This window comes from Pelophylax lessonae (genome assembly GCF_965119305.1).
Source record: "Pelophylax lessonae genome assembly, chromosome: 1".
NCBI classification, from domain to species: Eukaryota; Metazoa; Chordata; class Amphibia; order Anura; family Ranidae; genus Pelophylax; species Pelophylax lessonae.
This window is the reverse complement of record NC_138768.1, coordinates 321,591,798-321,601,498: the sequence shown is the minus strand read 5'-3', so window position 1 is coordinate 321,601,498 and position 9,701 is coordinate 321,591,798. Positions and strand designations below refer to the sequence as shown.

At 43.0% G+C, this 9,701-nt stretch overlaps 1 long non-coding RNA gene across 1 annotated transcript; it reads left to right on the top strand.

Annotated features, from left to right (window-relative positions):
- The first annotated feature begins 2,001 nt into the window (after positions 1-2,001).
- Positions 2,002-2,881, top strand: LOC309544832. Its single transcript, XR_014224861.1, has 2 exons — positions 2,002-2,151; positions 2,276-2,881. It is a non-coding gene; the product is annotated as an uncharacterized lncRNA (long non-coding RNA).
- Positions 2,882-9,701: the final 6,820 nt, after the last annotated feature.

Below are 9,701 nucleotides of genomic sequence, written 5' to 3'. Positions count from 1 at the left end.
AAGTCTCCCTGACTGCAGTCTGAAGTCAGGGGAATTTTTAAAACAGTTTAGAATTGTCAGTTCCTTTTACTCATATTGACCAGATTATTGTCAAACATTGCGGAGCAGAAATGACTAAAATGATTTGATAAAAAGCTAAAATAAACATTCAGCTTATGTTAAACTTTTTCTCAATGAACTCCCCTTTCCCGGAGGAGATATACCTGAACTAATTAATTGTTTAGCTGACACAGGAGCTGCCAGGACTGTGTTAAAAGCCTCCTCCATTCTTAAAAATCTTTTAAGTTCATCAAAAATTAAATCTGTAGGACTAACAGGGAAACCAACATACCTACAAGAGACCAAACCAATTAAATTAGTCTTAGGTGATGGAAATAATATTGTATGTGCACAAGTATTGGTTTCTAAAGATGTACCTATGAACTTGCTGGGGTCTGACTTGCTAATTCAATTGAGAGCAGTAATTACTTTTACTGAGGATGGTATTGAGGTTGTCCCAGGGTGGACAGGAGCCCTCCTGACTCGGCTGGCCACTGAGTTAGGGGAAAGATTGTTTGTTGTCCAACCTGATGTGAGCCTCAACGCAGACTTACTAGAGATAGATCCTAAACTTTGGGCAACTGACAAGTATGATGTCCGTTTATTGGATGTACCCCAAGTAAAGTTCAGGTTACGCCAAAATATTCAGGGTAAAGCAGTATCCTCTGTCATCTCAACAGATACAGGGAATAAAACAGCAAATACACAAACTATTAGAGATAGGAGTCCTAGCACAGATTCACAATGGCAAATATTGCCCTTGTATGTATCTGTCAACACCACTTGATCCAGCGACACAAGTTGCACCTACCTGTGTTAGATCAGTAGCAGCTTGTGCACAGTTTTTAGAAAAGGTCACACACACATTGTTTTGGATTACCTACTTACAATGTTGGTCTCCCATTCTGTTCAGCTGATCCCGGAGAGAGCTACTTCTAAACATCTCTCCATGGTCAGATTGACCAAATATGAGGCAGCTCTTCTGACTCCTCCCAACTTAACAATCAAGTGATGTACTATAGTAAACCCAGCTGTTTTTCTTCAACAAAGTGCAGAAAAGGGGGGAGTAGAGAAAAGCCAGGAAGATGAGAAAGATGACACAGATCTTTCACATGACTTTCTTGCTTTAATGGATGCAGAATTAGCCTCCATTACACCAGTAAAAGCAACACCTATAAATGACCCAGGCACTAGAAACCTTTTCATAGATGGCTCCAGATTTTATGTTGATGGAAAGCCCTGTACATGATATGTTATAGTGGAACAGGACTCAGATACATTCCAAATCATAAAGAAAGAGGCATTACCCAATCACATGTCAGCTCAAGAAGCTGAACTCAGAGCACTTTTAGAAGCTTGTAAAGCTTTGAAAGGGATGTCTGGCAACATTTACACATACAGTAAGTATGCCTGCCGTATAGCACACGACTTTGGACCTAGTTGGAGGAGACGGAATTTTGTGACTAGCTCAGACAAACCTCTTAAACACGCAGACTTAGTTGAACAGTTGTTCTCTGCGTTTTACTAACCAAAAACAGTTGCAATCCTTAAAGTCAAGGCACACACCAGACAGGAGAGTATTGAAGCACATGGAAACCATATGGCAGACACAGCAGCAAAGAAGGCTGCCTTGGGAGTTGTTGGCATTTATGTGAGATTCACAGATACCACACCCGAGTCTTGGCATCAGGATACCTTGGCTCGACTGCAGGATCAGGCTTCAAGGAAGGAAAAAGCAGCATGGGAAGCTCAAGGAGCTCAGCCTGATGAGAAAGGCCTGTGGTAGTGTGGAACTCAGTTATGTCTCCCTAGGGTGCTGTACCTCATCATGGCAAATCTTGCTCATGGTTCTACTCATCTTTCAGGAATTCGATGTGTAGCCATGTATGTAAGTACTGGATTGCACCTGGTTTTGTCAACAGCAGATCATTTCTGCTGTGTAGCCATGTATGTAAGTACTGGATTGCACCTGGTTTTGTCAACAGCAGATAATTTCTCTGCAGGGTGTATTGTCTGCGCATGTCACAATCCAGGGCGTACTAAAAATACTCCTCAGAGGCATTTGCCAAGACCAGACTATCCATTTCAAAGACTTCAGATAGATTACATTCAGTTGCCACCCAAAGGTCCCTTGGAATATGTCCTAGTTTGCATTGACATGTTCTCGTGATGGCCGGAGGCGTGGTCTGTAATGAAAGCAGATGCCAAGACACCACTATTAAGAAATTGCTATCAGAGGTTATCTGCCGTTATGGAGTTCCAGATGTGATTGAGTCAGATCAAGGCTCACATTTTTACAGCAGAATTGGCATTGAAATTCCATGGGATTGTAGGCACCTGTCCAAAATGTCACACACCCTACCACCCCCAGAGCAGTGTGAAAGTTGAAAGGGTTAAGGGAATCATTAAAAATAAACTTACAAAAGTTATGTCAGAAATAGGCAAACCTTGGACAATGTCTTCCTATTGTGCTATACTGTATTAGAACAACCCCTGGGGGGGGCAGCACAAGCTCAGTCCATATGAAATTTTGTTTGGGAGAGTTCCCAGTCTAGGACAATATTTTCCACATCATTTGGCATTAGGCATGGGTGAATTAACAGAGTATGTAATACAGTTACAGAAGCATCTCACTGAAACATTTTAAAAAGTTTTCTCTTCGTTACCTAACCCTGAGTATTTTCTAGGCACCCACTGTCTCCAACCAGGTGACTACGTGGTCCTGAGGGAACCACAAAGAAAAGATCTTCAAGAAAGATTTGATGGCCCTTACCATGTTTTGCTGACAACACCCTCTTCAGTAAAGCTTGAAGGCAAAGACTCTTGGGTCCATGCAAGTCACTGCAAGAAAGTCTGTCATGATCAGTGAGAGGGGAATAGTGTTTTGTGCAATCATATTCATGTTTGGTTTGACTGTTTATCTGATTGCTTGTTCTGTTTGTGATGACAGCCCTTGGGCCCGGATAAATGACAAAAAAAAATGTAAAACTGAACAGACAACCATATGAGCTATTAAAGCAACCTGAAAATGTTTGGATTTATATGGCAAGGAATCTGATGAATACCTCTAACTTCTGTTTGTCAGATATGCATAACCCCCCTTGACCACTTGTTTGATAGCTGTACCTACTCCAATGCAAGTATTGTTGCAGGTATTTCAGATGCTACAGAATAACCAAATAGGAAAATGTCAACAACTTTCTTTTCCAACAAAGCTACCCCCAACAACCATTCCTCCAGATATTAGGGCTCTCTGCAGACCTGACAGGATATGTACTGCAGTAAATAATAATATGAGTTGTAATAGCATTGTACTTCAGCCCAGTCATATCAGACACATTAAACTACCTTTAGGATGGCTGTTTTCTTGTGGAAATATTACTTATTCCTACATCCCAGCAAATATCACTGGAGGACTTTACACCCTAAGCCGTCTGAGTATCATATCGCCCCAAACACAAGGACATGCAGTTGCTCGAGTAAGGAGGATGGCTATAGTTGTGTCAGAGGATTGTGAATCATACATTACTCTACTTTCTAAGGCAGAATATACAAGTTTAGCTGTATTTCTTGTGGGAGTGCCAGGTTTGGCAGTCCATAATGCTAGAACCATTAACGCTTTAGCTCATGGATAAAAGCCTTAATCACACTTCTGCTGCCTTGCAGGAGTTGCTCCTCGATTTACAAGGTACACGTAAGGCAGTACTCCAAAATAGAGTAGCCATAGACTATTTGCATCTGTGTCACTCCTGTGTCTGCCGCACCCACCACCCTAGAAGATCCAGCCTGCCCTGCGTGAGATGGATTGCACTGATGTCTGACATCTTTGCACACACCACAATCACATGAGGGACAGTCCCCGGAGGAGACGCTCCGCCTCCTCATACTCATCAGTTTGCACTACGGGCGGCAGTATGAGATGGGGAAATGCCGCCCGCATTGCACCGCAAACTGATGACATACAAAACTGCTGGAAAAAAAATCTTGGGAGTCAATTTGCTGCCCCTCTCCTAGTTCTGCCTGGGTTCAATGGACCCAGCGGGACCCATGGTAGGGCCGGTCCTAGGTGCAAGATAGTTAGGGCAGAGCGGTAGGAGTATAAATAATGGATGTGATACCTAGGACATTTTTGCATGCATGCTACAAGGATTAGTCCTCCTGCTGCTCCCCATCAGCTGCTTCACAACAGTCTCGGGCACCTGCCTCTGTCTGCAGTACTGATCCTATTGATAGCTGTCAGCCTGCCACAGATCTACCACTGATTCCCTCAGCCAGAGCTCCCTCTCCTCAGTATTTACTTGCTGAAAGAGGCAGGCAGCAAGCACATGGGCATCTGCAAAACTTTTTTCAGGGGGGGGGGGGGCTTCATTTTAAAGCAGAGTTCCACCCTCAAAAGTGACTTTGGCCCATCCTCTTGCTCTGTGTCACCTGAAAAAGAAATGGATAATGACGATTTTGTTTTTTTGTTTACTTACCTTGTTTTTGAAGAAAATATATTTGCCTTCCTTCCTCTTCCTCCCTCTGCAGACACGTCTGCCGCCGTCACTTCCTGCTGTATTTGCTCACCTGTGCATTTACTAACTAAGGGTAAGGTTTATGTCATTTTTATTGTTTTTTTTTAACTAGTAATGGCGGAGATCTGCGATTTTTTTTGTGGGACTGCGACATTGCGGCGGACAGATCGGACCCCTGACTAACATTTTTGATACTTTTGGGGGTACCAGTGACATTACTACAGTAATCAGTGCTATAGGGGGGTGTGATTCTAACTGTCAAGGGGTGTGGCTTGTGATGTAACCACAGGGACATACCATCCTACATAGCAGGATCGTATAGTCTCTGCAGTTACATCAGGGAGAATGACAGGCGGCTGTGTTTACATCAGCTGTCTGCCTTTCTCCCTCTCCAGCAGGAGATCGCGAGATCGCGAGTGGCCGGCGGACATCGGAGCCTTGGCCGTGAACGAGCGGGGGCGGGAGCGCGCCTCAGGCGGTGGGTTTGCCCCCTACAGGCTCCTGGGCGAGCGACGTAGTACTACGTCGGTTTGCCCAGGAGAGGCTGACTGCCGCAGTAAATATACTGTGGGCGGTCGGCAAGCGGTTAATTTAAAGTTTCATATCCTGTCTACCGTCTGTTTAATAATCCTGTGTGCCCCTGTGTCTTTGTTTTGTAAAAATAAGCTATCCTTTACAAGTTTTCAGAACGCCACTCATCACTCATATGACCCGCCGCCTCTTTCCTCCTCTCCCCCCTCTCCTCCTCTTCCCCTCACTGACATCAGTGAGGAATCCTCGGCCCTGCCCACTGCAGGCAGCTGTCAGATGGGGAGAGGAGAGAGCCGACGGGTCATGTGAGCGGTGCTCGGCCCTCTGAAAACTGGTAAAGAACGGCTTATTTTTTTTAAAACACATAAAACACATACACAGGCACACAGGCATACAGGATTATTAAACAGACCAGACAGGATGGTAAAAAAGTGGCTTAACAACCACTTCAAAGGGTAAGTTGAGATTCCGGGGGGGGGGGGGCATATGCCTCCCTTGCCCCTACCTGCGGACGCCCATGGCAGCAAGAAAGCAGATGATATGACTTCACCAGCAACAGCAGGAACTGTGAGCCAGGATTTTATAGGAAAATGCGGCACTGGTTGTTGTGTAAATCCGCCAGTGTCAAGAAATAAAAAGAAGTTCCTCTATCCTGCAGTCTCCTGGGACCCTGTGGATGAACTCATGGGGCCCCCACAGCCCAGGGAATATGATTTACTACCTGGGAGCCACTGGGGAACATTATCTGCATATGTATACTGCAATATGAAGTTTGAAGCTGCCGGCTGTCCAAGCCCCCCTTTTAAAGTGATGGGGCTGGACCCCCTACAGGAAGCCCGGTGGCAACCCCTTATCACCGACCCTGTGCCACCCCATGCTGTGTGAATAAGTTCTTAGATGTTCAACACTGCTCTGATACAGCCTCCCAATTTTTAACCTTGCCGACCTTCCTCAGGACATTTACTGTGGCAGGTCAGCTCATACAAGCACAATCAAGGCAGCTTTATTCTGGGTCATGCAAATGTGGACCTGGAAGACTGTGCTGTCGTTCGCTGCAACACAAGCCAATCTGTAGGTCCCAGTCAATGATTTACAGCTGGGCCCACTGATGAGCTCAGTGAATGACAGAAGAAAGCCCTGTGTTGGTAAATAACACAGGGCTCTCTTCATATAGCAGCGACGTGTCATTTTTTTTGTCTCTGCAAAGGAAGTAAAAAACCGGCACATTGCTTAAGTAAAACACCACACAGCAAACACACTAACACATATTGTATGGCCCACATTTAACCCCTCGATTGCCCTAGAAGTTAACCCCTTCCCAGCCAGTGTCATTAGTACATTGACAGTGTATATTTTTAGCACTGATTACTGTATTAGGGTCACTGGAGATGTCAGTGGCAGAAAGTCAGTTTCCACCAGAGTCAGATTGCCCACCGCACATCACAATCCCAGTATAAGTCACTGATCGCAGCCATTACCAATATAAAAAAAAAAAATTCCAGTATCTATACCATAGTTTGTAGATGCTATAACGTTCACGCATAGCAATTAATATAATCAATATATACTTACTGGGATTTTTTTTTTTTTTTTTTAACCAAACACGTAGCAGACTAAATTTTATGAAGAAATGTTATTTTTTATTGGATATGTTTTATAGCAGAGTAGAATTTCAGGGGTTTTTTTTCAAAATTTGGGGTCTTTTTTCATTTATATTACAAAAAAATAAAAAAACAGCATTGATCAGATACCACTAAAAGAAATCTCTATTCGGGGGGAAAAAAAAAATTATGTAAGTATCGTTTGCACACAGCATTGCATGTCCGTGCAATTACCAGTTAAAGAATGGCATGGTCATTATTGGGTAAAATCTTCCGGAGTGGTTAAAGTACAATTAGGCTTACTTTTACCACTATACTGTACATGTACACCATACTGCATAACCACACAGAAACATGAAACAGCAGCGCCACCTGTTGGTAACAGAGTTCTGGTGCACAGACAGTTTTAATATTGAACCTGAATTCTTCTGCAGCACTGTGCACCATCACTCAGAGCACACAGGTACACAGCTGAATCTGACACCGACAGGCCATGAATGGTTAAAGTCGTATGAGTGTCACTGTTCTCTGATTGGAACTTTCCGGGCTCCAATTCTGTGTTACTAAGCTTTAAACTAGCTTGAGTTTTAGCTCCACGGAGAAGAATATACTGCATCTGATGAGGATACTGACGATACCAGTACAAGTATGGAGCACTGCTACTAGTGGAATATGTACAGGATAATGTTATCTTTTCTCCAATTTCCCTATAAATATGCTGCTCTGTTGAGTTTATAGTATTTCCCTGGACATAACCTGAAACAAAAAAAAACATATTTTGGGTTAACATCAAATTTTTTACTTTTTTTCAAATTGTAACACTAAAATAATGAAAAAATATGCAGTTGACGTATGAGTACATTATACTTACTTGATAAATAAAGTATCAGCAAGGAGGTCAGTAATAGAGATAATAGAGATGGGATAAAGCTGATCATTGTCTCTGAATGTACAACATACAAGATTGCTGTGTGACTGATGTGTACCAGTGAGGATCCTTCTGAGCTCCTTGATGTATAGTAATGTGGGAAGGATGTGACAGTAACACAAACATCACTCACATCATCACACCCACATGTTGTATGAGTAACTGGCTGATATGAAAATGAGAATAAGATCAGCTTGGCAAATAATTGTCAGAGAGACATAGCTGTGACACATAAGTGAAAGCATAAATTACATTATTACATTATTCTAAATATGCTTTATTAGTAAACGCATAAACTGACAATGCTGGATTTTACTGTTTACTGTTATGCTGTTTGTTTGTTTGGTTTTTTTTTTTTTTTTGTTTGTTTTTTTATAGGGGCATTATTTGGCTTTAACCACTTTACCACCGGAGGATTTTGCTGTCTTACGTCCAGGCCACTTTTTGCGATTCGGCACTGTGCAACTTTAACTGACAATTGCGGGGTCGTGCGACGCCGTACCCAAACTAAATTTACGTCCTTTTTTCCCCACAAACAGAGCTTTCTTTTGGTGGCATTTGATCACCTGTGCGATTTTTACTTTTTGCGCTATAAACAAAAAAAGATTATTTTTGAAAAAATAACAATATTTTTCACATTTTTTTATATGAAATTCCCCCAAAAAAATGTAAAAATCAAAATTTTTTAAAATTTTTGGCCAATTTGTTTTCTGCTTCCTATGTTTGGTAAAAAAAATCACAATAAGCGTATTTTGATTGTTTTGCGCAAAAGTTATTGCGTTTACTAACTAAGGGAAAGATTTCTGTCATTTTTGGTGTTTTTTTTTAACGAGTAATGGCGGCGATCTGCGATTTTGTTTTGCGGGACTGCGACATTTCGGCAGACAGATTGGACCCTTGACTGACATTTTTGACACTTTTGGGGGTACCAGTGACATTACTACAGTAATCAGTGCTATAAATATGCACTGTTACTGTAAAAATGACACTGGCAGGGAAGGGGTTATTTTTATTGGAGAGGGAGGGGTTAATGTATGCCTGGTGCTTACTGACGTGTGTGGGGGGAGGTGACTGAGTGACACAGGGACAGATCGCAGGTTCAGCTATGCTGAACCCTGCAATCTGTCACTGTTTGTCAATTAGGAGATCCGCCCGCTCTGTTTACACAAGCGGGCGGGTCTCCAAACTCGATTCCCCGGCGATCGGGGAAGACTGGCGGCGATCGCCGCCTCTTCTCCCCTGGCCCAACTCCTGCTGTGACTGAATACAGCGGGAGCGAGCCTCCGGCAGCGCGCGAGCGCCGCCCACAAGAGGAGGAGTCCAACGATGTAGGTCTACGTCGCTGGACGGGAACGAGCCACTGTGCCGCAGTAGAGGCACAGTGAGCGGAGCTAAAGTGGTTAAGGCCCCTTTCACACATGGAGTTCTTTCAGATCCGCCTGTCAGTTTATTGGGTGGATCTGAACGGACACCCCATGTATCCCTATGGGGCATCGGATGTCAGTGGAGACATGTCTGCTGACATCCGATCCGTCAAAACCGGACGGATGGAAACCCTATTTTCCATCCGTCTGGCGGATCGGATCAGATGAGAACGGACAGACGGTCCGTTCCCATACAATTCCCCCATAGAGATGAATGGGGACCTGACAGCTGTGTCGCTGCACACAGCGCGGAGACACAGCGGTCATCCGCCTGCTCAGTGGGGATCGGCAGATCGATCCCCCGCTGAGAAAAACTGAGTCTGCCTGGCGGACTCCATGTGTGAAAGAGCCCTAACAGTTTGTTAGACTATTATGTCCAATGTTAACTAAAAACTCGATTTGCATATTTATATATTTATATATATAGATATATTTTTTAGCAAGTAAATATAAAATAATGCTATATAAATGGTTAACATTCACAAGGGGAAATACAAAAAAAAAGACCATCTAAAAGAGATCATCTAAACAGAAATAAAGGCATCACACCATTTAAAAGGAAAAAAAAAAAAAATATATATATATATATATATATATATATATATATATATATATATATTTATTCCATCATGTAACAATTAAAATCCTCAATAATAGTTGCTGC